The sequence below is a fragment of the Macaca fascicularis genome, chromosome 5, assembly GCF_037993035.2.
Source record: "Macaca fascicularis isolate 582-1 chromosome 5, T2T-MFA8v1.1".
In the NCBI taxonomy this organism is placed as follows: domain Eukaryota; kingdom Metazoa; phylum Chordata; class Mammalia; order Primates; family Cercopithecidae; genus Macaca; species Macaca fascicularis.
This window is the reverse complement of record NC_088379.1, coordinates 173,654,918-173,680,268: the sequence shown is the minus strand read 5'-3', so window position 1 is coordinate 173,680,268 and position 25,351 is coordinate 173,654,918. Positions and strand designations below refer to the sequence as shown.

Here is a 25,351-nt window from a genome sequence, read left to right as displayed (position 1 = left end):
AACTTCTCCTTACTCCCCCAGGCAGAGCTGGTCAGTCCCTCCTCCGAGGACACTGAATCTGTTTCACCCACAGAACTAATCAATTCATTCTGCATCCGGGCCCCTCCCTTCCAAGCCTAACCCGTGATGGCCTGGTCAGTGTCCTACTTACTCGGCAGAACGCTGAGCACAGAACTAACTCAGGACATGTCTGCTGAATAAATGATACTGGATGTGTCTGCTAGCTTTTTAAAGCATTTGGAAAGACTTTCAAGCATGTCTTAATAACTTTTTAATATTTGGAGTTCATCCTTTATTAGGAAGTTGGCGGGGAAGATACACTGTGGGATGCCATAGTCCAATTTCCTGTTGCACAACTTTTTTTCACCTCATATATTCTAATAAATCTCAGATAAAATTAGAATACCACAGAAATCATAGGGTCTTGCGCTGATGGCAGTTTTTGAGGAGCGACTGGGACTTGGAGAGAGAAAAGTTCAGTGTTAGAAAAGCTCTGAGCTGCTCAACCATTCTGAAATCCACAAATTCTTGAAATTCTCAAGGCTTGTGGGATTCCCCACTTCTCTGTGTGCATAAATGTGTATTAACAAGGATAAACAGTGATCTCACAGGACTGTTGAGAATTAATACAGAATGTAGATAAAACGCTTTGTAAATAACCAGCATCACTGAATATGTATCGACTAAATGGGTAAGGCAGTTCGCTTGGACTTGGGTAGAAAAAGGCCAGTCAAGTGTAGTCTTTACTTCTAGGCACACTCGATCATGGTTTTTAATTTTTTACAGGTTATAGTTTTCTAGAAAAATTGCACCCAAATAAAAACAAACAAAAAACAAACTGTCAAAGCTCTTTGAGAGTTGCACAACCAGATAGATGACTTTCCTCCTAAGCAGGGATTCACAGTAGACAGACAGCCTAACAGCATCCTTGTTAATGCGTGAGGGAAGGACGTCCACATCTTCCTCCTCCAGTTTGCTAAAATTCAAGGTTACCGACTCCTTTTCACTTTCGCTAAAGTTCTTACTAGATGTGCTATAAAGCTGTAATTACTCTTGAGGCACCCATGAATAAGAGAGGTGCCCATGCTTTGGCGAGGTGTGGTAAATTTGGCAGGGAAGTTCAATTTCCGTAACATTGTTTCCATCCCAGGAAATGTCTCAGGTGGCTTGGATGGGTGAGCTGCTGCCAGGTTTTCGGGCATGGGCTTGCCACCCTTGGCTGACATCATTTGACTGGATTCTTTACTCTGCTTGCCCCACAGAAGCCTTTGCATTCAAGTAGTCTCCATTTCCTCAAACACCCCATGCGATCACCACCATGCCTACATCTCCAAAAAGCCTAATATGGAAAGCCTCTAGTGCATGCGTGGGCTCTCCTTGCCTATGAAAATAGCAAGAGCATTTACTACTATGCAAATCAAAACCACAATGGGAAAACTTTTGATTGTAGCATCGTTATTAACTGGGATAATGGGCTGCAACTATGACTTATACTACATATGTGCTACACTGAATTTGTTTATCCTGATGCCCAAGAACTCTCTGAAATCATTAAATGTCAAATGTAAATTTAAAATGCTCTTTTTTAACTAGGTAAACTTTCCTAACTTGAGCTAAACGAAGAACATAAGCTGCTGACCAGGTGGAACCTGTGATTTTGCAAGCCAAACTTTCTTCTGTTTCCCTGGTCTAGAGGTTGTACCAATTCATTAATCATCCCATGTTTCCCAAATTAGAGTATATCCAGTGGGTATTATCTCCTGAAATATAAATTAGCATAAACATTTCCAAGAAGTTTGCAGGGAAGTCTTTTATGTTCTGTGGCCCAATAATGGCAAACCTTCCTGCATTTAGAATTCCTTTCCGACAAAACCACAGTAATTATGCTTAAAACCTGGTTAGGTTAGGTGGCACTATGTATTTCCCTGGCTTTCGTATACCATGACATATACACAGCTACACATTTGTGGGACCCCCGTCTATCATCATTTTTTGGGTAATGAGTACTTGGGATTTTTGAGAAGCTTTTATTTCTAATGTAGTTTTACTGATTATGCACAGGCTTATAATTTGAACTAGAATGTGGCACTTACTGATGTCTGAGATTCATCTTTTTATTTCTCCAAAACCAGGGAATCATATTCCATAAAGTCATCAACTTAAATATTTTAACCAAATACTCCAAGAGAGCATGGAGAGAAGATGGAGCAGAGAGAGAGAGAGAATTGGATGGGAATGCCTTTTAAGTACCTCCTTACATGGCAGGGACAGCAAGGCTGAGAAGAAAGTAGCACTTCTCTAGTCTTTTTAAGAGAAGACTCAAGGCAATGTAGGTTGTCTGGGGAAAGGCCGCTGGCTGTGAATGGCCTGAATGAGAGTTACCAGCCCATCAGAAGATAGACTTAGAGTGACAGCCATTTTCTCAGCCAGTTCAGAAAATAAAAGAATCACAAAGCAAGAGGCCTGCAAGTCCCAGACACATTTCTACACTTGAGTCCATCATTAACTCATGATATCTACACCAGGATGCAGATTTCTGGATGGCCACGGAAAACACCAGGTGTCTGTTAAGTTTGCCAGAAGATGACCCATATGTTCAGTCAGATCCTGTGGTTTCATAAGAGTTTCACCTTTAATCAGACTGCCGTGAGCTGGAATGTCATGTTTTCCCGGTTTGTAATTTCAATTGAATGCCCATCACCAGTAAATGTGAAGTCGTTTTTCTTTTTTTAACTTTGAAGAGTGTAGCAAAAGGGAGGCTGTATCTGAAACCAAACCTAAAAGCACGGTGAATGAAAGGAGGAGCAGATTACCTCAAGGTGAGAAGAAAATCCAAAAGCCACATATAAAGAGGGAAGTCAGACCCGGGATTCAGAGCAGAGCAACTGCACAGCCAAGCTTTGTGGCAAGATATTCAGTCTCTATCACATTCCCTGCTAACTCTTCAAATGACAGTATTAACAGTGGAGGTGGATTGCTCTGTAAATGCTACATGCTTGCTTTACTTTTCACATAATAAACCAACAATTGTTGGACTACATAGGATAGGAAATCTTTCACCATCAGAGTAATTCTGAAATATATCCTAGAGATTTCAGTAGACTGCGATGGTGACAGGAAACAACGGGAGCCAAATGACATTGGGCAAACATTCAGGAGTCCAAGGTGACTATTCTTTCATTTTCAGATTTGCATTTAACTTAATAAGTAGACAAAAATAAAAATAAACACATAGGAAAACTGAGCTCCAAGCAGAGTTGTAGAGGCTACATGGAGCTTACCCAGGAGCTCAGACATTACAGAGCCACAGAAGGAGCAGACAGATGGTGCCTAGAACACAGCGACTGTCACTCTGTGGCTGAAGTGTCTACTCAACACCACCGCTGCATTTTCTCAACTGCCAGCCCAGGGCAGCTGGCCAAGTTGTAGAAACTGCCACTGTGTGGTTCCCTCAGTAACCCAACCGCACTTTTCCATTGGAATTGCTTTCCCAAATAAACGGGTCTTCAGGATTTTAAGCATTTACCCTTAAAAACTTTCCTCCTGAACATGCAGTCAGTGTTCTCAATTTGACTTTGCCAGATTTGCCATCTGTGCTTAAGCTTTTGGAAAATTCTGCAGTTGCCCTTGCTGCACATTTTCAAGTGGTAACATCACTCCGCATCTCAAAGGATGCTTGCTGTGCTGAAACGAAAAACACAGTTGGCCTCAGGAGATCCAGGTCCAACAACTCACCTTGGGAAAGTCCCAACCTTTTTACATGTTAATTCTTAAAAATTTGTATAGTGGGGCACGGTGGCTCACACCTGTAATCTCAGCACTTTGGGAGGCGGAGGCGGGAGGATCATGAGGTCAGGAGTTCGAGACCAGCCTGACCAACATGGTGAAACCCCATCTCTACTAAAAATACAAAAATTAGCCAGGCGTGGTGACACACACCTGTAATCCCAGCTACTCAAGAGTCTGAGGCAGAAGAATTGCTTGAACCTGGGAGGCAGAGGTTGCAGTGAGCCAAGATTATGCCATTGCACTCCAGCCTGGGTGACAGAGCGAAACTTGGTCTCAAAAAAAAAAAAAAAAAAAAAAAATCTGTCTAGTGGAGGTGAGGAGGTGAGGATATCTACCCTACCCAACTCCCCTACTGAACAGCAGCAAATGTCCTGGTATTTTTAAATGAATGGAACTTGACCCTCCCATACAGCACTGCCTTTCACATATCTCGACCTTGATATGTTTTCATGAATCTAAATTTAGGCTTTAAAAGGTCTCTCAACATAAAATCATTCCAAATAAGTTTTTTAGGTGAGTTGTCAGACTATGTTGTTCATTTGTACCCTGAGTCAAAGAAGTTGATCTGGGTAAAGGTCTGGCAGCTTCACACCTCTGGTCGTTTCACTAAGCATCCAAGACGCTGCTGAGTAGCTCTGGAAAAGCGGGAGATGAACTCATATGACAATGGTATACTTTTCCACGTTTGCAAACTGACAACTCGTGGTGGTTGTGTAGAAAGAAGGGCCAAGGAATCATGAACTTGGACAGCTGCCTTCTTAGCCCTAGCTGATTTCTTCTGCCCTTCAAAGATATTTGCAAGTTCTTGTGTATCACTCTCTCTTGCAAATAAAAGCTTCTCCCTGGAGAGGCGAGCTCCTTATCGCTTGTTCCTGGGTATCTTACAGTCACTTGCCAGGACAGATTTATAGTTGCTGGTGTGGACAGTATGTACTCAAACGTTCTCTGTTACATAACAAAATGGTGCAATGTGAGAGAAGTATGGAATACATTTGGATTCATTTTGTCTCTTAATAGAGCTAAAAATAGATTTTTTAAAAAATCTACATCTTCCACACAAATACATCCATTTATAGTTATGAAGATAAATGGAAAATGAGGCTTTACCAAGAAAAACCACAAGTTTTTCTAACTCAAGTTTTGAATAAATCTATTTGTGGTTTTACTGGAATATGCTTTATTTACTTCAATATTCTGTCCCTGGGCAGATTTTGCAAATAGCAGAGCCTAGTCAAATGACAGGGTCTTTAATCAACCTTGAAACACCGAGAGCCCACTTTTCTCACTTTATGCTCTCTTTGCGGGCAAAGTCATCCTCTCCCAAGGCTTTAATTACCATCTGTGGTGATAATTCCCAAATCATGGTCTCCCACTCAGTTCTCCTCCCAGAATGGCAGCCTAGGTATATAATTGTGTCCTGGACATCTCCACTTGGAATGTCCAAAACTAAACTCTCCTTACCTCTGTAAACGGCGGCTCTATCTACCCAGGGTCTGGTAGAGCCCTGGGAGTAACCTCTGATGTATGCCCTTCCCTTACCCCTCCCATTCCACCAACACCACGTGCAGTCAATTCCCTCTCCTAACTAGTCTTGGAATCCACCTGCTTCATCAGTTCCTTAGCCACTCACTCAGCTGAGATCACCAATATTTATTTCCCATGGTATTCTAACCACAAGTGGTTTTCCCATTTCGCACTGACTACCTACCGAGCGCCCACAACAGTGTACCAGCCAAGAAGGAGTCATGAAACAGATATAGGAGGCTTCTTCACCGCCCCTAATGGGGGCACCATATGATGGGAATGAGGCTTGACTTAGGTGGTCCCCATTCAATATTACAAAAGAATATACAATTAAGAATTTTTAGGCCAGGCACGGTGGCTCACGCCTGTAATCCCAGCACTTTGGGAGGCCAAGGTGGGCAGATCACGAGGCCAGGAGATCGAGACCATCCTGGCTAACATGGCGAAACCCCCATCTCTGCTAAAAATACAAAAAATTAGCCAGGCGTGGTGGCGGGCGCCTATAGTCCCAGCTACTCGGGAGGCTGAGGCAGGAGAATGGCGTGAACCCGGGAGGTGGAGCTTGCAGTGAGCCAAGGTCACGCCACTGCACTCCAGCCCGGGTGACAGAGCAAGACTCCGTCTCAAAAAAAAAAAAAAAAAAAAAAATTTTTTTTTTTAGCCAGTCGCAGTGGCTCACACCTATAATGCCAGCACTTTGGGAGGCTGAGGAGGGCAGATCACTTGAGCTCAAAAGTTGAAGATCAGCCTGAGCAACATGGCAAGACCTCATCTCTATTAAAAATACAAAAAATTAGACGGGCATGGTGGCACATGCATGTAGCCCCAGCTATTTGGGAGGCTGAGGTGGGAGGATCGCTTGAGCCCAGGATGTCAGGGCTGCAGCGAGCCATGATCATGCCACTGCACTCCAGCCTGGGTGAAGGCAGTGAGTCCCTCTCTCAAAAATAAATAAAAAAATAAATAAATCTTTCTTAGTCTAAAACTTAATCCGTTATGGGAATGAGATTAACTCAGTGAAGTAATTAACAGTAATTGCTGTTTTGGGAACTGTGAACATCAGAGCATTTCAGAGAAGGGAGAGAACAATGTGACAATCAGGACGAAAAGTTTAAATGAAATTTCTGGACAAGTGTGTAGTTTTCCTATCGCAGTCACTCAACAAGCATTAAACATACACGTAGTAAGTGCAGGACTCTGCTCCAAGTAAATGACACAGCAAAAAAAGGAGTTAGAAGATAATCTCTCTCCTCAAGAAGTGAACTAGAGAATTCTGATCTACAATATACTGTGGAAGGACGTTAAGAGTCAGAATTTGACCATGGGCAGATCCTGAGTGTACACTTCACCAGCTAACTTCAGGCTCCCTTTCTGCCAGGTGACTGTTTCACATGTCTCTCCTCAAACTGCACCCCCCGCCCCGCACTCCCTCCCCGACCCTGGCTCCCCATTCCACTGAGAAAACTGAAGAAACAGAACTTCCACGAGCTTCCATTGCTCCTTCTACCCAGCCCTCATCTATACCCCCAGATTCCGCCTGTTTTCCAGTGATACAGGAGAATCAGCTCTGCGCTCTTGGCTAAGGTCAAGCCCTCTGCTTGTGCACCAAACCCCAGCCGCTCTAGGACATCCCTCCAGCAACTGTCCTTATCTCTCCTGACCATGGGATAGAAAAGGTCAAGCCCTTCACCAGTCATTCTTGGATACCTCCCCAGTCACTTGCTGCAGTAGAAGCAGTGACTGATGAGGGTGACATGTACTCAACATTTAGTGTTAAACATAAAATGGGTTGCTGCGAGAAACAATAGCGCATGTACTCCTGGACTGATGATTTTGTTGACTCACAGCCACCCTTCAGCCCGTATTCTCTATTTCCCTGAATCGCGACCCAACCTGGCATTCCTCATGCTCCCTACATCTATTTTTCCGCATAGCACATAACTCCATCTGAGGCACTAGCTGTTTAGTTTGTTTTGCTTATGGTTTGTCTCTTTCCACTGGCATATAAGCTCCACGAGGGCAAAGATTTCGGCATTATTTGTCCATTTCATTCACTGCTTTACTCCCAGAGTCTAACACAGAGGCTGGGCCACAGGACTTGCTCCAAAAATATTTGTTGAATTAATGAGGTCCCAGACTTGCCATTTCTGATCTGTGTGATCTTGACAAATTATTCTCTTAAAATCTCACTTTCATCATTTCTAAGATGGAAGTGCTGACAGTACTCACTACGTGGGATTGTGGTGAGGATTGAATGACATAAAATGTGTTCAACATTTTAGCACATTTTCTGGTTTGAAGTACTCAACAAACAGTATCTATTCTATGATTAATTTGAATTTTATATTCATTAGCATCCAGGTTTACCTTGAGTCTATTCAGTTACTGATAGGTGCTGCTTTGGGCATTCAATAGACTGGCATGAAAAAGAAAAATAAAATGTCTACATATGTGCTTTCCTTCTATTACTGAAGACTATTTAAAATCTAACCTTCACTTAAAAAATACTGAACATACAACTAAGTAACATTAATGTCTAGGTCTAGGTTACTAGGTTCTCAGTAAAAATGATGTTTAGTAAGGAAATGATGTCAGTCAGCCTGTAGCTCATATTGATAAGCCATCCAGAATTGGTCCCATAGGTGATGACATCTAGACCTCACTTCTGCTACCTGTGCCCTCTTCCTCCTCCTCTCTTTCCTCTCTGTTGCCACAAAGCCAGCTACTGCCAGGATTCCCCCTCCCCATCGCTCTGCAGTCCAGGGTGGGGTCTCTGTTAGCATAAGGAAGTATCAAAGGAAATGTATCTCTGTGTACCTTTATTTTCCCTCCAGGGCTTAAATGGAAAAAGAGAGAAGGTGGAGTCCCTTTTGCCATTGTAACTGGAACTAAAAACCTTAAAAAACTCAAGTTGGAGCTCTGAGTGCATTTTCCCACAAAAACCATGTTATATATAGTGGCTTGGTTCTATGGTACTATTAATAAGACAGAATACTTCAGCTATGATTTCTGGGCTGGCCTGGGAAACCAACCACTAAATGTGACACAGTTTCAGTGAAAAAGCATGTTCAGGGTTCCCAGCAGTGAGTTTTTATAAACTCACAATCAGAACACAACCCATCTGAAAGCTGAGGGTCGCCTACTTCACAGTAGGTTTGACAGCCTCGCAAAGGCATCCGAATGTCATCGATGGTAACACCAAGCTTAAGAGTCTCCTGCGCGGCGCTCCAGCAGTACTTAATTTGTTTGCCTGATCCTGGTTCTCTAATGTGGCGGGCCTACCTCACACCATTTTGTGAGAACGGAAGCACCTGGTTAGTAATGACTATTCAACAAAGGTTGGCTCTCTTCTCTCCCCTTCGCTGGTGAAATTTCAGTGTCTGTACCCTTTACTTGGTTTCGTATGAATCTTATGAATTTTTCTTATGAATCTATTTTTAACACTTCTATATAAAAAAAAAATACAAAGCTTTTGCCAGTAGAAACCAGAAAACGGTTATTGCTCATTTCTTCTGGCTGACACACCTTGTCTGCAAATGGCAGCTTCTCCCACCGCAGGAAATCTTTTCCATCAAATAAGCCATTACGCCTTCCAACAGTCTCTGCCAAACTGAAAATCACCATCTTGACTTACCATAGCGGCGGAGCTTTGGCAGTTGGGCTAACGCGCATTGAGCACGGAGACTCGGCACTGACATTAGCTAACCATCCCACATTTCCAGCTTGTTTCCTCGGAGTCATTATCCAAAATACACAAGGAAGAGAGGCTCACCTAACTGGAATGGCTTATGTTACCAATTACGGCCAACCCTAAAGCACATAACCAGTAAGGCAGCTAAGATTAACTGTGCAGGAAGAAATCTATGCCCTAAGTAGCCCATGGAGTTGGGCAGAGAACTGTATCTGCCACCAGTTTCAAAATGCTCTTTCTCCTTCCCTGACACCTCAGGCTCTCCTTATTTCATTTTCTCTCCATGTCTTTTCTATAAGAATGGGCCACTGTTTTCTATTCATTAAAAGTCTTCAAGCCAGGCACAGTGACCCATGCCTGTAATCCCAGCTACTTGGCAGGCTGAGGCACGAGAATCGCTTGAACTTGGGAGGCAGAGGCTGCAGTGAACCCAGATCACACCACTGCACTCCAGCCTGGGTGACAGAGCGAGACTATGTCTCAAAAAAACAACAAAACAAACAAAAGACTCTTTGGATGAAACATTTCTCATCTACCATCTCTAATTCTTTATCCTCTCTTAAAATTTGATAACAGACCTTCCCTGTTTTCTTTAAAAAAAAAAAAATCCCTCAAATTAGTGCAATCTCAGAGATCTAGGGCTAAAACCTGGAAGACAGAACTAAGAAGAAATGAGTGTCTCAGTTTCCTCTCTGTATGGCCCTGGAACAAATCTTCACCTTCTCTACATCTTTCTCTCAAATCTGGTCGAGTTCCAATTCTTGTATTGTATCTTAAAAGAACATTGCTGGAATGAGTCAATATGTATATAGTACCAGGAGCACTTTCAAAGAACACTTTAGTGCTCTTTTAATGTATTATTTTTAAAAAGTATATGGTTAGTGTGTACTTTCCCCATTTACTTGAAGAAGATTATTTGGCAAGATACTGAAAGGGAGGCAATTTTTGAAGCATAGTGAATTGTGATTACTCAGTGTTTCTCTGGATCTCCTGAAATAAGTGCTGAAAAAGTACCATACGTTTTGATACAAAATTGTTTAAGTGGAAAATATACACAAAAGAAAATGTCGAATACATCTTTTTATAGTTCCCAATTATTGTGAAAGAAATCTGGAAAGGGTGGAAATCAACAATTGTTTGGACAATTAAGAACTGTTGGAACACGCTAATAATTTCCCCTTGAAATAATGACTTTAGCACCTTGAGCAGTATGGACTCCATGAACATTGCCAGGAAATGCTTTATATGTTTCAGGAATAATTAGTTGCTTCAAATTTAACAGAGTCAAAAGTTTACTGTAACCTAGGGAAAATAATATTTTGGAAAAATGCAACTACCCTCAAAGGTAGTCTAAATAATATAGCTCATGAGCAAAGTTTTAAAGGCTTAAGACAATAGAGTAAAATTCTGAAGATCAAGTACAATGCAAGGTGGTGACATTTAATTTTTGTTTGTTTGTTTTTTTGTTTTTTTTTTTGAGACGGAGTCTTGCTCTGTCGCCCAGGCTGGAGTGCAGTGGCGCTATCTCGGCTCACTGCAAGCTCCGCCTCCCGGGTTTACGCCATTCTCCTGCCTCAGCCTCCCGAGTAGCTGGGACTACAGGCGCCCGCCACCTCGCCCGGCTAATTTTTTTGTATTTTTAGTAGAGATGTTTTTGTTTGTTTTGAGATGGAGTCTCGCTCTGACACCCAGGCTGGAGTGCAGTGGTGTAATCTTAGTTCACTGCAACCTCCACCTGCTGGGTTCAAGTGATTCTCCTGCCTCAGCCTCCTGAGTAGCTGGGATTATAGGCACACACCTATAATCCTGGCACACGTGCCTGGCTAATTTTTGTATTTTTAGTGGAGACGAGGTTTCCCCACGCTGGTCAGGCTGGTCTCGAACTCCTGACCTCGTGATCCGCCCACCTCAGCCTCCCAAAGTGCCGGGATTACAGGTGTGAGCCGCCACGCCCAGCCTATTGTTACCTTTAAAAGTATTAAAAGTCAACTGAAAACTATCTAGAGCTCATAAGGATCTACTGAAGCAATACCAAGGCTGCTATGAGTAGGACATCTGTTTATTGTTTACTAAGTCAATGGTCCTCACCTGGGACAGGCTGGGCCTGTAGTTACTACATTATTTAAAGCAGGTGAGCTACCATGCCATCCCAGCTATCAGAATTTTATGATTCATGAATTCCAACAATCACAATAAAAATAAAGCTACATTATTTCCAACCATCCCCCATGCTCCTCACACAGGGCACCAAGTTTTCACATAGCCAGAGATGGTTTGGATGTTGGCATATTTTGCTACTTGCTGTACATGCCCAGTTTCTTAATGGATGCGGTCACTGGGAAACCAACCCCACTCCTGTTTCTAAAAACAAAGTACAAGAATCAGTAAAAAAAAAAAAAATAAAAATAAGTAAAGCTTAGGGATTAGGGGAAAAACCGTTTATTATCTTGCTCTTGTCTATCTCATATGTTTATGGTTCAAGAATGTGCTATTAACTGCCTCTCTCAAGTTATAAATCTTACATTCACACTAAGGCATAGGGATACATTAGCTGCAAACTATCTCCTATATCCATTGATCTAAACAGACACGGGGAAAATCAAATTAATTCAAACCTCTTATCTAAATCAAAGTCTGCCAAGTCCTAAGGGGGAAAAAATGGTTTCGGGGGGGGATGTAAAGAAAAAAAAAAAGCAAGAAAGATGCTATCTTTGTATTGTGAGCTCTAGAAGCAATCCAAACCCAGATCCCTGGCCGGTTCTCTGGCTATCTTTTCCTTAGGTAGTGGGAGTTAAGCAGACATTCCTGACAGGAGCCTGCATAACACAAATCAAGAAACTATCCTCACAGCCAAGGCTGGTGACACCATTCCTTAACCTGGAGGAGGGGAGCTTTTCAAGGCTTATGAACCAGGATCATATTATTCCATGCCTCTGAAACTTGGGTCCGTCCCTCTGTCCTTTTCTCGGGCTAGTTTCTCTGTGATTACACATCAAAATGTAGATTCAATCATCTCGGGCTCCTAGAGACTCCCAGGTTGATGAATGCACACCCGTCCTGGAATTTCGCCTGAAGACCAGTAACGGGGCTCGGTGTGCCCGGGCCTGTTCGGGGCGTACAGCGCAAGACCCGGCTCCGCAGGGTGGGAAGATGCCCGAGCCCAGGGAGACCCGACTGAGACGCCCCCTCTCCTGCCCAGCGCGCCCCCTTCCGTCCCCAGCAAGAGAGCAAAGGTCCCAAGCCTCAATCCGGGCTCAAGCGAGCAAACTCCTTTCTGGAGTCTGGACCACTCACCATTCGGGACAGAGCTGCCCCCAAAAGTTAAAATGAGACAAACGCGCGGGAAGCCCCCAGCCCCGGGGCGGGGCCGGCCCAGAGCCCTGCGCTCCAGCTTTGGGAGCGTACCCAGGCCCGGGGAGGGCCAGCCTGGCTGCTCAGGGGACCTTCCCTTTTTGGCTCGGCCGTGGCCTGGAACCCACGAGTGGCCGGTGCGCGCTGCCAGCGCTGCAGCTGAGGTTCGAGTTCGGCCCGCGCCCGGCGTGAACAAAGCAGCGGCCACGGCCTGGGACTGCGGGGACTGAGCCGCGGGCTCCACGCAGCCCCCAGGCCCGGAAGAAACACCGACTGCGGGCCGGGCACAGCACCCGGCCGGGGAAAGGATCCCCGAGTTACGCGCAAACTTTCTTTGAATGGCGCCCAGGTGGGGCGAACCATCCCAAAGAAAGGAGGATGGACTTGAGAAGGGGAGGGCTCGGGTCAGGTCGGGGGGACCCCTCCGTCCCCACCCCCTCCCCGCCAGCTGCCAGGGAATGATGTCATCGCCCCTCCCGGCCCTCACCCCCGTCCCTGCCAGCCCCGCTTTCTCTGCCCTCCCACCCTAGGTCTGACCCCTCGGTGAGCGTGGCCAAGATGAAGAGAGGGGCGGGGGTGGTGGGTGCGAGGTGTTCAGAGAAAAGTTAGGAGAGCGAGAGGGATCGTCTGTGGCGGCAGAGCATCTTCTCCCGCCCCGACCCTGCCAAGATGATGCAAACATTCCTATCTGGAGCTCCGCTTTCAGGGTTCTGTGCTCCCGCCGGCCGGTGGAGGGAGAGGGCTCGGGAAGGGACTGGCCGGGTGGAAAGTGCGCCGACGAGTCTCTTGTCCTACCCGCCCCCACCCTGTTCCGAGCCCTCCACCCCCGACTCGCCGCCCACCCTGCACGCTGCCCTCCCTTTAATTCACACATTTCCTCCACCAGCCTCAGGGCCGACTCCCCGCGCCTACCTCGGCTCTCCCGGCCGCCTCCCGCTGCTGCCCGATTCCGCGTCCGGAGCGAGCGGGAGCTGCAGCGGGCTCCGCGGGCCGGGCGCGGGGCAGGTACCGGGCTTTATACCTCGCCCGCCGGGTGACTCAGGAGGCTCCGAGGCTTCACCGCCGCCCTTCAAAATAAGAGTCCGGCGGCGCCGCCGGGAGAGAGGAGGCGTGGCTCGCAGCTCTCGGACGCGGCCCCCAGGTTAGGGAGGCTTCCCCGCACCCACTCGTAACCTTGTCCCGCCCTTTGCATCTTTCTGGTCGCAGGCCCCTTCCTGGGGCAGCCAGGTTACAAATCGGGTTTTCCTGGAACGATCGAGAAGTGCTAATAACGGGAAAGAATGTAACTTTTTTAGGCCCATAGATATGTTGTCGGCAAGTTAGGATGATTCTCCTCCGGTGTTGGTGTTTTTTCCTTTACAGACTAGAGTGTCCAATAAACCCGACTCCAGGGCAGCGTTTTAGGGGAAAGCAATAGAAACTCACGGTAGAATGGAAGCTGCCCTGAGGGAATGGAACCGCAGGGCTGGGGCTGGGCTGGAGCTGGGCTGGGGCTGTGGGGAGGGAGAGTCCCAGCTCTGAGGACGGATATTCACGTACAGTGCAAAAATGAGTGTGTGACATTAAATCGAAAAGCACAAATCATCATGCAGTATATTTCATCTCTAAGGAAGAGAAGGGATAATTTTTAGATTTCCATTAATTAGTTTGCTGTGTTCCGTGTAATAACTAAATTCAGGAGACCTTAGGGTGAGAGGAATAAAGCACTTTGATCTAGCAACATCTGAGGAACCCAGTCCCTATCCTATCCTGTGGTCCTCTCAGGTCATAACCTACTGGAGGTCCTGAGTCACTTGTTTTAACACTCATCTACACAGGAATTTCTGTAGAACTGTTTTCAAAGAGGAACTGGTCTCATTCGTCCCAGAATTAATATTCTATGCAAAATTTGTGACAGATTGTGGGCTTAGCCTTAAATCCAGATCACCAACTTTTCTTTCACCAGATCAGCTAAGGACACCCCGGCTCTGTGTATAATCCTCTGGTAGCTGGTTTGGCACACCATGTCACAACAATTTCCGTCCTCTTTCTGCTTCCAGCGTGTGCTCCTTGGCCACTGGGACCAAACGTTTCACACACAACAAGCTGTCAACAAAATGAATGCATGAATCAGTGAACGAATGGTAATATCCACCATTTACTGAACTTACTGTTGTGCCAGGCTGTTTCAGTAACGTGGTCACTCGGTAACGGCCAATAAATGCCAACTAGTTTTGAATAGCCAGTAGACCACTTGTTTAAAGGGGTTAGTACTGTAACTGTATGCTGCCTTCATTACTGATATCTAACGCCAGCATTGCTAGGTTCACTGTCTTCAGCCAGGTAGTCTATTCCTCTCTCAGAAATATCTTTATTGACTTTTAAATGAATAATGATGTATTAATAAACCAAATATTGCTCTTTAAGCAATAAATCAAAATTGAATGTCCCTGTGATTTTACTCCCAGAGATACATTGTTAGCTGCCTAACGTATAGTCCTCCAGGCTTTTGTATGTGTATTTAAACACACACTTAAAATAGCTTAGATCACTGTTTCCATACAATTTTGTAACTTTTTTTTTTTTTTTTTTTTGAGACAGGATCTCACTCTGTTGCCCAGGCTGAAGTGCAGTGGTGCAATCATGGCTCACTGCAGTTTTGACCTCCCAGGCTCAAGTGATCCTCCCACCTCAGCCTCCTGAGTAACTAGGGCTACAGGCACGTGCCATCATACCTAGCTAATTTAAAACATTTTTTTCTCTTCAAGACAAGGTCTTGCTATGTTGCCCAGGCTGGTCTCAAACTCCTGATCTCAAGTGATCCTCCTGCCTCGGCCTCCCAGATGTGACCAGCGCACCCAGTATATAATTTTTTTTTTTTTTTTGAGACAAATTCTTACTCTGTCACCCAGGCTGGAGTGCAGTGGCGTGATCTCGGTTCACTGCAACCTCTGCCTCCTGGGTTCAAGCGATTCTCCTGCCTCGCCTCCCAAGTAGGTGGGACTACAGGTGCCCGCCACCACACCCAGCTAATTTTTGTATTTTTCGTAGAGATGGGGTTTCACCATGTTGGCCAAGCTGGTCTTGAACTCCTGACCTCAAGTGATCCACCTGCCTTGGCCTCCCAAAGTGCTGGGATTATAGGTGTGACCCACCGTGCCTGGCCTATAAACTATTTTTTTTTTTTAACCTAACAATATACTGACCATAGTCATCTTTCTGGGGATAATACAAAGCATTATTATCTCTTCCATTTTTGAGAGGGTGATAGACCAACAATTCATTGTCCTGGGACAAAAGCTTTAAAGAGTGAAAATGACTTTGTCTATTCTAATAGTTCTAATAGTAGTTCCCTGTTTAGCTTCACCTTCTTTTGAATTCTCAGCTTGTTTACTCCCATGTCAAATGGCCCTTAGGGGTGCAGCAATGACATCACCCGGCCTGCAGCAGGGTTTTCTTGGGGGCTGTGATGTGACACTGAGTAAAGAGTGCCACCAGACGAGAGTTAGGACGTGTGATCTGTGCCATTAACTGTGGGACTCTGAAGCTTCCTTATTTCCACAATAATGGGATTAGCCTGATGGATTTTTAAGTTGCGCTTCTTAAATTTTGTGATTTTATGATTTAGGAGTCCACTCACAACATAAGCTCAGAAAGAATAAAATAGATGTCTGTTATTACTGCCTCTAGTGTTTACCTGCCATGGAAGGGACTATGGGGTAGAAGAGACTCGGAGAGTTGATTGTGAGAAAACATACCCACTTCTTTTACTCTGAAGAGGCAGCAAAAGAAGGATGATTCATTAGATCTGTCATCTCTATGTCTGCCTTATTCCAACTACAGGTGCCCAGAAAGACGCATGCACGTGGACCAGTTTTCACTTTTCAGTGCTGAAATCCAGGAAGACTGAAGACTGATGCAAAACACTGAATATTCTCATGTTTGCAACTTTGAAGTTTTTACACATGAACTGTGGGAGGTGTGGATACATCTTGGCCGTCACTTTGAACAAGCCCCAGAATTGCTAGAACTAGTATCAGTAGAAGCACTGATGAGAATTTCTGCCAAGTTTGAAAAAGAATATTCCATCCTCCTCTGAACACTGAAGATTCTGATCAAGTCTTCTCCTTATATTACTTTTATTTCATTCTTCCCTAACTAAAACTTCGCATTCTATGGATTTGAGATAAGATGAAAGGGGCAGAGAACAAACACACAATGAGCTTTTATTTCATCAGAGGCGACCCTCAGGGCACTCCCTTCGGCTTTGCTGGCTGTATCTGCCAGAGGCTCTGCTTCCGGGCATGCATCTCTGGCTGTACCTTCAGCAGGCTTTGGCTCAGAGCTTATGGCTTCAAACATACAAATTTACTTTCAGATGAAACATTGTGCTCAATTAGCCAAGTATTTGGCGAGAAAAGTGGAAAGGGTGAAAGTAACCCTTCAAATCATTCCTTTTTTATTTTCCTCACAAGGAAAATAGTGAAACATAGGTGGTTAAAAACTAAAACACTAAAACGAAAGACATTAAAACCAATAGTATTCACTAAAGAAAGAAGATCTTGGCAGCAAAACCAAATCACAGATCTATCTATTTATCAATCGACTGATTGATCTGTCTAACTACTAACAGGTGTTACACACCATCTAGCTCAAAATGCTCAGCATAGGTAGTATATAATATTTTATAAAGTAGATATGATTAGCAAACCAAGTGAACGTCTTTTTACTGCTACCACAAATCGACATTGTTCAATCATGCTTTTCTAACTTAAGAATTAAAGCCCAAAATCTATATTTTCATTTATTTTATTTCCATGTAGCAGCAAAGGAATATTAATATATCTTCAGGCATTTTACTTAATATTTTAATGAAAACTTGACATTTTCCTAGAAGATTCCTGGCTTCTGGCTTGGCACATTTTCTACAAGGAGGCTTTTGCTATGTGTTTCCTCAGTGATCAATGGTATCTATTAACAGATGTTCTGATAATCAGTTCAGCATCAGGATCTTGTTCCATTCACTTCTGGTGTTTTGATGTTTGTTGCTGTTGTTGTTTTGAGATGGAATCTTGCAGTGTCACCCAGGCTGGAGTGCAATGGTGTGAACTCAGCTCACTGCAACCTCCACCTCCTGGGTTCACGCGATTCTCCTGCCTCAGCCTCCTGAGTAGCTGGGATTACAAGCGTGCACCATCACACTCAGTTAATTTTTTGTATTTTAAGTAGAGACAGGGTTTCACTATGTTGGCCAGACTGGGCTCGAACTCCTGACCTTGTGATCTGCCTCTTTGACCTCCCAAAGTACTAGGATTACAGGCATGAGCCACCGTGCCTGGCCTTTGATGTTATTTTTAAAAACTTGATTTAGCCCTTACTATATTTTTTAGAGTCACAGAATCTTGCCTGAATGGCATATTTCTTCTATTGTAGTTGCTACCTTTGCAAGGGTTCCCAAGTACATTTATCAAACAAGAACAAGACTAAGAAAATAACAGATTAATTATAGCTTTTACCTGATATTGATTCATAGTAATGTTACATTTGGGAAAACGTTTCTGAGAGTGGAATGCTTAAGATCAGCTTTTAGTCCATTCATTTTTAAGAATAAGCAACTTTTAACAATCTTGGACTATTCTGAATTTGGACTCTGTAATTAAGTGCAACATTTGTCTCCATATCAACAACTAGTAATTATTTTAAGAAAAGTGAGAAACTTTTAAAAACCAAAATGTGGGTCTTCTAAAGAGGATCAGGCTCGTGCATTATCTGATCATGAAGACAGACTATTAGGGGAGGAGGGAAAGGGCACCCCTCCAAGGACAACTCATACTTTGAACATAAAAACAAATTCATCTATCCTATTGGTAAAGATAACTTTATGGTTCTTTGGTTTGTTCATAACTTTTTATTAAGAGCAGGGAGAATGGATCAGGAAGAAAGAAATGGGACTGCTTGTACATATAGACACAACTAGAACCCAGTGGACACCAAATGCTATGTCGCAGGGAGCGTGACGACCGCATCTGCAGTTGGAATGTAAAGAAAGGTCACGCTACGATAAACAAAACACAGGCTGAGCTTGTGAGAGTGAGGTAAGCCTTGAACATCCGAGACAACTCCAGAGGACTCAAAATCAGAGTTGGGAGGGGCTGAAGAGGTCATCTAGTGAAGGCATGTCCTGAAAAGAGCATGGCCTTTGGAGCTGGCCAGAGTGGGGTCAGTTCCACTGTCTCCCTTGAACTCACAAAGGTTTTGTTTTGGGAGTGGAGGTTCAGGTATTTACGCCACTGGACTGCTGTTGAAAAGACAGCACGATGCTGCCAGGGCAGCGCCTAACATACTGTTTGGTATGTAGCAGGTGGGGAGCTGGGTTTTATTTGTTTTTGCCTTTTAATTTTGTTTTTGTTTTTGCAAAACACAGTATTTAGTTACAGATAGTAAAAAAGACAGAGAAAAAAAATAATAATCTGAACTTTACTTTGGGCTGGCATTATGCCAATCATATCACATGCATTCTCATGTTTATCTGACTATAGAAACCATGAGGAAGTATCACTATAACTATCATTCCAGGGACAGTGAGCACAGAGAGGTTAGGTAACTTACCCAAGGGCACAGAGCTGGTAAGGGGAGGAGTAGAGATGCAAATCCTTAACTCCAGAGTCCAAGCTCCAAGGAACATAAATATTTGGAGTAAAAAATACATATTTATGAGAAGTCCTTTCACTGTCTGTTCACCGTCCCTAAGATCTCCATTTTACCAACGGAGCAACTTATTATTGCCAAGTTTAATTGTGCAGAGTCAGGTCTGCTTGATCTGAAATAGTTAAGGCAGCTTCTAAACATGTCCCGCTTGATCCACAGAAGAATCTGACTCACTATTGAGCACCCTTTTCCAAATCAAATGAGTTATGCTGGCTCTGAAGGAATCATCCACAGATTCCATGTGGATTACTAAAGAGGCATAGTGAGAATTTGCCTGTTTATGTGATTTTCCTGAATAAGTGGTGAAATACTATAATCAGTGAACTAAATAGTTGAACTTACCCTACATAGGAAAAACCTTAAGTTGTGTCTTATAAATATAGTGACGGATAATAGACAAAGATGGCATATTTAGGCGAGGATTACACATTTTACATTAATCCCAGTGGCGATTCATGAAGTCATGGGTGAGATCATGCATAAAGTCCTCAGCTTGTTCTTTTAATACTATTAATATTACCTCCGGTGACACCATAACAAAGAATCTTGTGTCGCATTTCATGTAGATTTCCAGGGTGCTTAGAAAACACCCACATCAGCCATGATTCCATTGTTGCTCCCAGAAATACAGGAAGTAAAACTCTTTCAGCAAGGGAGCTGCTTAGGGTGTTGCAGTGTCGTTTTCAGAAGAACGAAGTAAATTCAAAGGAAACCATGGACTCCGACAGGCTATATATAGTGGACTATGTTCACAAGAAGGAGGGAATCGGGTCTATTTCCCTAACATTGATAAACCTGTCATCTCTGAAACCTTCCTTCTACCCAGCCCTTCATGTCTTAAACTTGAATATCCATTCCTTTGGATCAATACACAAACCCTCTGGGTCAAATAAACGGGATTATGTTATCTGAAGTACTTTATTTTTCTCATTAGGAAAATACATAATGATTTGCTTCAGTGATGAAGTTAAAGGTTTTCTAGCAAAGACATCCAACTACTAAAAGAATCGTTGAGATTATTTTGCAGTATATATCTTTAACAAAATAAAATGTACAAACCTAGACTCCAATATGGAAATGGAATGAGAAGAGAGAGAGAAGAGAGAGAATAAGAAGTCAAATATTCCAATTAAACTTTCTTTAAATATAAAAATGTAATAAATGTATTTAAAATTAGAAAATTATCTGAATATAGACCATAAGCTCCATAGGAGAAAATATTTGATAACACTGGCAATTAAAGAAATGAATTTGGTCAGGCACAGTGGCTCACGCCTATAATCCCAGCACTTTGGGAGGCCAAGGTGGGAGGATCACTTGAGCCCAGGAGTTGGAGACCAGCCTGGGCAATATGGCAAAACTCCATCTCTACAAAAAATAGAAGCCAGGTGTGGTGGTGTGTGTCTGTAGTCCCAGCTACTTGGGAGGCTGAGGTGGGAGGATTGCTTGAGCCTGGGAGGTGGAGGTTGCAGTGAGCCAAGATCGTGCCACTGCACTCCAGCCTGGGTGACAGAGTGACACCTTGTCTCAAACAAACAAAAAAACAAAAACCAAAACAAAAAAAAAAAACAAAAAAACAACAAAAAAGAATTTATCTGGTATATAGTTTATATAATTGACAGTTAAAACAATTGACAATAATATTGATACTGCCTGTTATGGGCCCCTTGAATGAGTTACACTAGGTCACTGCTGATACAGTGAAGTACTAGATTTCAAGAAAAAAAAAATCAAGATTTTTTTTTTTACCTAAGATTTCCATAGATGTAAATGTAAAAAACAATTCCATTGCTCCAAAGAATTAAGATCATTATTCTTGTATTAGTATGTTTGTCTGTTTTTAGTAACTTTAGAAAAAGTTCAATGATTTTGAGAAAATTTGGTCAATTTATAGGATTTATAGAAAGACGTTTCAAATTAAACTTTGGTTCAATCTGCTATGTTCAAAGGAACTGGTGGCCCATGAATATTTTCAAATAGCTATTTCTTTTACAATATGTAATGGATTTTAATAAGATATGGCTCATGAAAAGAGTTCAAAGAGAGAAGACTGCACTGAGAGAAATAGTTTAGAATATCATTTAAAAAGTATTCAGTTAATAGGATTGGTAAAAAAAATAAAAAAATGTATTTCTGGACAAAGTTGACAAGGTAAGATTTTGGAAGTAAAGCTTTCAATGCAAGTAAAAAGAAAATACGGGAACCATAAATAAAGACTAAATTCAGTCTTGCCTCTTTAAAAGCCAGGCCTTCTGCAAATCATGACCTCAATTTTAGCAAAAGTCTCATTAGAGATAAATTTATTGGCAATGGGTATATGCATGTTTGAGCCCATTGTTGCATTTTGTTCATTAGCTTATAGGTGGCAACATTATTATTCCATCTTCATTTGTGGGTGGTACAAGTATAAGCTTGACATAACTTTGGTGTCATTGTTCCCTTGCTTGCCCTCTGCATGACACTTAAGAAAACTTTGTGTAGCAATGAATAAACTGGTCTGACAAAAATTCTCTGCACAAACTGACTCCATTTTGGAGAACACAGACACACAGTCTTTTAGCATCACGGAGGAATTAATTTTTGATTCAGTCACCTGCTTTGCTGTCCTATTATGAACAAAGGGCTCTACATAAGCAGCCCTGGCAGAGCACAGTGGACAGAAACACTGGCTTTTCTAGGCCAAGTAGTGTTATATAAGGAGAAAGGGATTTCTTTTCTTTTCTTTTCTTTTCTTTTTTTTTTGAGACAGGGTCCTGCTCTGTTGCCCAGGATGGAGTACAGTGGTATGATCTCAGCTTACTGCAGTCTCCATCTTCTGGGATCAAGCCATCCTCCCACCTCAGCCTCCCGAGTGGCTGGGACTGCAAGCGTGCACCACCACCTGCCTAATTTTTTTTGTATTTTTTCTAGAGACAGGGTCTCACCATGTTGCCCAGTCTGGTCTCAAACTCCTGACTCAAGTGATCCATCCGCCTGCCTTGGCCTCTTAAAGTGCTGGGATTTCAGGCATGAATGACCTTGCCAAGAAAGGGATTTCTGATTCTTGAGCTGCCCATTGCTCAGAGACAACATCAGGAAAAACAGAAGAAAGGGGCCTATCTGTATTCTCTGTTATAATGACGGTAAAAATCGATGGGGCCAGCTATGCTTCCATGAATCTCTTTGTCCATAATCTTAGGCAGGGTCAATTTATTCATTAGGTTCAGTGGGCAGGGCTGACACTTTGGGCAACCCATGAAAAAATTTTTTAATAAACCCAGAAGGAAAAAGCGAACATAAATAAATATAATAATGATGACCATATAATAATGAATCCAGCCTGGATTACATTCATCATTATACCAATACTACTATAAAATATGATTCCATTTTTTTTTAACGGAGAAACGGACCCACAAAGGCAAAAGTGCCCTGAGGCCCGTGAAAGTCATAATGCAGCCCTATCCTTGGGTACGTGACATTCATCTGAAACTTTGACACTTTCATTAGCTATAAAGACAAGCTCTACCACCTATTCTCTATTCACCATTGTATTCTATGTGAACCTAAATCAGCAGGTGTCACAAGTTTTTAGAAGAAAACAACCTCCAGTATTCTCAAGCTCTTCATAATCAAAGCACAGAGACAGAAATCAGCTGTTGACAACAGGTGCTTTGCAGTTGTTCATTCATCTGGACGTTTCTTTTATGAGTTAATTACTCATAACTCTCTGGTGAACAATCTGCACATCTGGGAAAATAAAACTGCCCACTGAAAGTGAATTACTAGAGTGTAGGTGAAACACAATAGTTAATTCATTTGGATATCCTTAAAAGGCTTAACAAAAGTCCCTGCAGCACTTGGAAGTTGGACTCCGTGTCTGAAGAACGAGTTAGCATCAGGTTGAAGGCTGCGACATAGGAATATGTGATTCCAACTTCTCATTCAGCTCCGGACCCTTCCCTGGGTCACCCACTCTCTCTTTTACACAGCCACCTCTCCCAGAGCTTCCCATTGATCAGCATCATTTGGCCTCATTGGCAAAACGTCCTACTTTTCATTTAAGTACCTAAAGATTTCCTTTTCAATTTCAACTTATTTGTGGTGAAAAGAGAGTATTTTGCTACCTGCCTCCCCTCCCCCGCCCTCCCCCCACCAAGAAAGAAAAAAATCTGAAACCAAACAAAAGCTCCAGTATGCAATACAATTCCTAAGCGAGGCTCATTATTATCACACAGCTATTCAGACTTTACATATAACAAAAACCTCATCAGGTCCTGAGTCCTCTTGGAAATGAGGTCTTGAGACAGAATTCTCATACTCTTAGTTTCCCCATGTATTCTGCGGAGGGGCTGGATGGCTGAACTCTAAAATTTCCTTCAGCTGGAGGGTTCTGGGATCAGGCCTCAGGCCAGCCCACCATGGCCTGGCATAGAACTTTCAGCAGCTCTTCTAATGGGTGTTGGGGTATTACACAGAGCAGTGGGCTTCAACAACAGTCTATTGAGAGATGATTAAAAAAAATACTAAAACTTCTTTCTTTTTTTTTTTGAGACAGCGTTTTGCTCTGTTACCCAGGCTGGAGTGCAATGGCGTGATGTTGGCTCACTGCAACCTCCGCCTCTTGAGTTCAAGTGATTCTCCTGCCTCAGCCTCCTGAGTAGCTGGGATTATAGGCACGCGCCACCACGCCCGGCTAATTTTTGTATTTTTTTTTCCAGTAGAGACGGGGTTTCACCATTTTGGCCAGGCTAGTCTTGAATTCCTGACCTCAGGTGATCCACCAGCCTCGTCCTCCCAAAGTGCTAGGATTACAGCTGTGAGCCACCACACCTGGCCTAAAACTTCTCTTTATATATATATTCATCTCATTCTTCAAATTTTTCTCTCTTTGTATATATCTGTATGTGTAATAATACATAAAACACGTATATATTTGTATATACATATATATATACACACACCCATATCTACATACACACACACACACACACACACGATATTTTACCAAAGGGGATAAATGATGAAGAAAAAAGAAAACCCTTAGTATCCCATAGTTTTAAGGTAAGATGAAATACGTAGAGAACAAATACATAATCAACTCATCAGATAATGTTTTGTAGAGGACTTAGGACTTCCATTTCTAACGTCATGCTTAGCACTATATGGTTCATAAACATACTTTCAAACATGCAAATTTAACTTCAGGTGAAATAATTCAGTCTATTTGCCACTACTTTGGGGAGGAGGATGGATTAGTAAAGATAATTCCTTCAAATCACTCCTTTATGTGGAGATTCAACTAAATACTCTCTCTGTGAATTATAGAGTAGACTGTTCTGGGCATACCTTTATGTCTGCGACATTTAGACCTTGGATGTTGTGGACAAGCAGAGCATGTGACTTGCTAAATCTTTTTCCCTACTGATGTGATAGGAATCATAACCCAAAGAAATAGAGACATTCATTACTCAACAACTCTTGTTGAGATCCTCACTTCATAAATAATAGTATCCTTAGATTCCTTCACTGGTATGACATACAATATTTCAAAATTTATATATGTCTGTCCTCCAAATTTTCACTGATGCAGGTAATTTTTGGAGTTATCTGTGTAATTATCATTCTCATATTCAAATAGACAAATTATCACCTGGATACCTGACTTCTGGAAGTCCATCATTTTGTTTACTCAATTAAAGTAGAAGTTCTTCCTCGTACCTTTGGTCATAGTCAACAGAATTGTCATCTACTTGGGATACTTTAAGTGTATTTTCAAAAACTTTCACTGAATACCTACTGAAATCATGCATGTTCATGCTTAAGAGCTCATGCTTTGGGTGTAAATCCCAAGGTTGACACTTTGTCTAAATCTCAACAAACCCACCGTGATGCATACGTATCCACATGCATAACTGGTACTGTTTCTCCGTGTTCTTTTCTAGTCCTCAAAGCATAGCTATACAAATAGTTTGCAATTTCACAAGGTAACTATTATTATATCATTTATCATAAACATTTTTGCCTTCGTAGGCTTGTTACCAGTTTTAATTGCTGCATAATATTCCATTGCTAGGTGTAAGACTTTGGGGAAGTTATTTAACCTCTCTGTGCCTCAGTTTCCTCCTCTGGTAAAATGAGAATAACAGCACTGCACACCTCATGAATTGCTGCAAGGATTCAACGAGACGTTGGAAAGCATTTGGCACAGTGCACGTTGCATTGCTGCCAATAAGTTTAGTTATTACTGAGAAACATGACTTCTTCTACTAAGGAGTTAATATTCAAAATAAGTAACTAGATGAAGTAGACTGTTAAAGAATCGCCTTG

General features: G+C 42.7%; 1 protein-coding gene across 22 annotated transcripts in view; it reads right to left on the bottom strand.

The window, feature by feature from the left end:
* The window catches only part of PALLD (palladin, cytoskeletal associated protein), a 434,802-nt gene that overhangs the window by 82,634 nt on the left and 326,817 nt on the right, over nt 1–25,351 (bottom strand). For 8 of the 22 annotated variants that reach the window (XM_074040745.1, XM_045393044.2, XM_074040746.1 and 5 more), the window contains exon 1: nt 13,268–13,342. The exons of the other annotated variants lie outside the window; for them this stretch is intronic. The gene's annotated coding sequence lies outside the window, so the exon portion shown is untranslated. Of the gene's footprint in view, nt 1–13,267; nt 13,343–25,351 lie in introns of those variants that run through there. 22 annotated transcript variants of the gene reach the window in all.